This window comes from Schistocerca gregaria, unplaced genomic scaffold, assembly GCF_023897955.1.
Source record: "Schistocerca gregaria isolate iqSchGreg1 unplaced genomic scaffold, iqSchGreg1.2 ptg000448l, whole genome shotgun sequence".
NCBI classification, from domain to species: Eukaryota; Metazoa; Arthropoda; class Insecta; order Orthoptera; family Acrididae; genus Schistocerca; species Schistocerca gregaria.
This window is the reverse complement of record NW_026061869.1, coordinates 792,916-797,824: the sequence shown is the minus strand read 5'-3', so window position 1 is coordinate 797,824 and position 4,909 is coordinate 792,916.

Here is a 4,909-nt window from a genome sequence, read left to right as displayed (position 1 = left end):
ACATATGAACACTTTTCACATTCTCCCCTGCTACTCGGCTGCTAGACCTCCTTTCATGCAGAATCTTAAGGTCCTAGCTCATGTCCAAGGCACCAATGCTAGCTAAAAAGTCAATAATCTATACCTAAAACTTGTATTGTACTAATTCTTACTGGATATTACATCAACTTAGAAGCTCCATCTGTGTTCTACTATGGTGATTTTAGTGTCTCCGCATACCGCAGCACGCGACATGGCTTTGTAGACGATAAGTACAACCGTTTCAGAGAGAAGAGCGGCCAATGTGACGATCTGGCTTTAAGTCGATTCGATAACAAATGACGAAAACGGACGGATTTCTCAGGTTTTTACTACATATGAACACTTCTCACATTCTCCCGTGCAACTCGGCTGCTAGTCCTCCTTTCATGCACAATGTTAAGGTCCTAGCTCATGTCCAAGGCACCAAAGCTAGCTAAAAAGTCAATAATCGATACCTAAAACGTGAATTGTACTACTTCTTACTGGCTATTACATCAACACAGAAGCTTCATCTGTGTTCTACTATGCTGCTTGTAGTGTCTCAGCATACCGCAGCATGCGACATAGCTTTGCAGACCATAAGTACAAGCGTTTCAGAGAGAAGAGCGGCCAATGTGACGATCTGGCTTTAAGTCGATTGGATAACAAATGACGAAAACGGACGAATTTCTCAGGTTTTTACTACATATGAACACTTTTCACATTTTCCCGTGCTACTCGTCTGCTAGTCCTCCTTTCATGCAGAATCTTAAGGTCCTAGCTCATGTCCAAGGCACCAAAGCTAGCTTAAAAGTCAATAATCGATACCTAAAACTTGAATTGTACTACTTCTTACTGGCTATTACATCAACATAGAAACTTCATCTGTGTTCTACTATGCTGTTGTAGTGTCTCAGCATACCGCAGCATACGACATAGCTTTGCAGACGATAAGTACAAGCGTTTCAGAGAGAAGAGCGGCAAATGTGACGATCTGGCTTTAAGTCGATTCGATATCAAATGACGAAAACGGACGAATATCCCTGGTTTTTACTACATATGAACACTTTTCACATTCTCCCATGCTACTCGTCTGCTAGTCCTCCTTTCATGCAGAATCTTAAGGTCCTAGCTCATGTCCAAGGCACCAAAGCTAGCTTAAAAGTCAATAATCGATACCTAAAACTTGTATTGTACTACTTCTTACTGGATATTACATCAACTTAGAAGCTTCATCTGTGTTCTACTATGGTGCTTTTATTGTGTCCGCATACCGCAGCACGCGACATAGCTTTGCAGACGATAAGTACAACTTTTTCAGAGAGAAGAGCGGCCAATGTGACGATCTGGCTTTAAGTCGATTCGATAACAAATGACGAAAACGGACGGATTTCTCAGGTTTTTACTACATATGAAGACTTTTCACATTCTCCCGTGCATCTCGGCTGCTAGTCCTCCTTTCATGCAGAATCTTAAGGTCCTAGCTCATGTCCAAGGTACCAAAGCCAGCAAAAAAGTCAATAATCGATACCAAAAACTTGAATTCTACTACTTCTTGCTGGCTATGACATCAACTTAGAAGCTTCATCTGTGTTCTACTATGGTGCTCTTAGTGTCTCCGCATACCGCAGCACGCGACATAGCTTTGCAGACGATAAGTACAACCGTTTCAGAGAGAAGAGCGCCAATGTGACGATCTGGCTCTATGTCGATTCGATAACAAATGACGAAAACGGACGGATTTCTCAGGTTTTTACTACATATGAACACTTTTCACATTCTCCCGTGTAACTCGGCTGCTAGTAGTCCTCCTTTCATGCAGAATCTTAAGGTCCTAGCTCATGTCCAAGGCACCAAAGCCAGCTAAAAAGTCAATAATCGATACCTAAAACTTGAATTGTACTACTTCTTACTGGCTATTACATCAACTTAGAAGCTTCATCTGTGTTCTACTATGGTGAGTGCAGTGTCTCCGGATACCGCAGCACGCGACATAGCTTTGCAGACGATAAGTACAACCGTTTCAGAGAGAAGAGCGGCCAATGTGACGATCTGGCTTTAAGTCGATTCGATAACAAATGACGAAAACGGACGGATTTCTCAGGTTTTTACTACATATGAACACTTTTGACATTCTCCCGTGCAACTCGGCTGCTAGTCCTCCTTTCATGCAGAATCTTAAGGTCCTATCTCATGTCCAAGGCACCAAAGCCAGCTAAAAAGTCAATAATCGATACCTAAAACTTGAATTCCACTACTTCTTACTGGCTATTACATCAACTTAGAAGCTTCATCTGTGTTCTACTATGGTGCTTTTAGTGTCTCCACATACCGCAGCACGCGACATAGCTTTGCAGACGATAAGTACAAGCGTTTCAGAGAGAAGAGCGGCCAATGTGACGATCTGGCTTTAAGTCGATTCGATAACAAATCACCAAAACGGACGGATTTCTCAGGTTTTTACTACATATGAACACTTTTCACATTCTCCCGTGTAACTCGGCTGCTAGTCCTCCTTTCATGCAGAATCTTAAGGTCCTAGCTCATGTCCAAGGCACCAAAGCCAGCTAAAAAGTCAATAATCGATACCTAAAACATGATTTATACTACTTCTTACTAGCTATTACATCAACTTAGAAGCTTCATCAGTGATCTCATATGGTGCTTTTAGTGTCTCCACATACCGCAGCACGTGACTTAGCTTTGTAGACGATAAGTACAACCGTTTCAGAGAGAAGAGCGGCCAATGTGACGATCTGACTTTACGTCGATTCGATAACAAATGACGAAAACGGACTGATTTCTCAACTTTTTATTACATATGAACACTTTTCACATTCTCCCGTGCAACTCGGCTGCTAGTCCTCCTGTCATGCAGAATCTTAAGGTCCTAGCTCATGTCCAAGGTACCAAAGCCAGCAAAAAAGTCAATAATCGATACCAAAAACTTGAATTCTACTACTTCTTGCTGGCTATGACATCAACTTAGAAGCTTCATCTGTGTTCTACTATGGTGATTTTAGTGTCTCCGCATACCGCAGCACGCGACATAGCTTTGCAGACGATAAGTACAACCGTTTCAGAGAGCAGAGCGGCCAATGTGACGATCTGGCTCTATGTCGAATCGATAACAAATAACGAAATCGGACGGATTTCTCAGGTTTTTACTACATATGAACACTTTTCACATTCTCCCGTGCAACTCGGCTGCTAGTCCACCTTTCATGCAGAATCTTAAGGTCCTAGCTCATGTCCAAGGCACCAAAGCCAGCTAAAAAGTCAATAATCGATACCTAAAACTTAAATTGGACTACTTCTTACTCGCTATTACATCAACTTAGAAGCTTCATCTGTGTTCTACTATGGTGATTTTCCTGTTTCCGCCTACGGCAACACGCGACATAGCTTTGCAGACGATAAGTACAACCGTTTCAGAGAGAAGAGCGGCCAATGTGACGATCTGGCTTTAAGTCGATTCGATAACGAATGACGAAAACAGACGGATTTCTCAGGTTTTTTCTACATATGAACACTTTTCACATTTTCCCCTGCAACTCGGCTGCTAGTCCTCCTTTCATGCAGAATCTTAAGGTCCTAGCTCATGTCCAAGGCACCAAAGCCAGCTAAAAAGTCAATAATCGATACCTAAAACATGAATTATACTACTTCTTACTGGCTATTACATCAACTTAGAAGCTTCATCTGTGATCTCATATGGTGCTTTTAGTGTCTCCACATACCGCAGCACGTGACTTAGCTTTGTAGACGATAAGTACAACCGTTTCAGAGAGAAGAGCGGCCAATGTGACGATCTGACTTTAAGTCGATTCGATAACAAATGACGAAAACGGACGGATTTCTCACGTTTTTATTACATATGAACACTTTTCACATTCTCCCGTGCAACTCGGCTGCTAGTCCTCCTTTCATGCAGAATCTTAAGGTCCTAGCTCATGTCCAAGGCACCAAAGCCAGCTAAAAAGTCAATAATCGATACCTAAAACTTGAATTGGATTACTTCTTACTTCCTATTACATCAACTTAGATGCTTCATCTGTGTTCTACTATGGTGCTTTTAGTGTCTCCACATACCGCAGCACGCGACATAGCTTTGCAGACGATAAGTACAACCGTTTCAGAGAGAAGAGCGGCCAATGTGACGATCTGGCTTTAAGTCGATTCGATAACAAATGACGAAAACGGATGGATTTCTCAGGTTTTTACTACATATGAACACTTTTCACATTCTCCTGTGCAACTCGGCTGCTAGTCCTCCTTTCATGCAGAATCTTAAGGTACTAGCTCATGTCCAAGGCACCAAAGCCAGCTAAAAAGTCAATAATCGATACCTAAAACTAGAATTGTACTACTTCTTACTGGCTATTACATCAACTTAGAAGCTTCATCTGTGTTCTACTATGGTGCTTTTCTGTTTCCGCCTACGGCAACAAGCGACTTAGCTTTGCAGACTATAAGTACAACCGTTTCCGAGAGAAGAGCGGCCAATGTGACGATCTGGCTTTAAATCGATTCGATAACAAATGACGAAAACGGTCGGATTTCTCAGGTTTTTACTACATATGAACACTTTTCACATTCTCCCATCCAACGCGGCTGCTAGTTCTCCTTTCATGCAGAATCTTAAGGTCCTAGCTCATGTCCAAGGCACCAAAGCCAGCTAAAAAGTCAATAATCGATACCTAAAACTTCAATTGTACTACTTCTTACTGGCTATTACATCAACTTAGAAGCTTCATCTGTGTTCTACTATGGTGATTTTAGTGTCTCCGCATACCGCAGGACGCGACATAGCTTTGCAGACGATAAGTACAAGCGTTTCAGAGAGAAGAGCGGCCAATGTGACGATCTGGCTTTAAGTCGATTCGATAACAAATGACGAAAACGGACC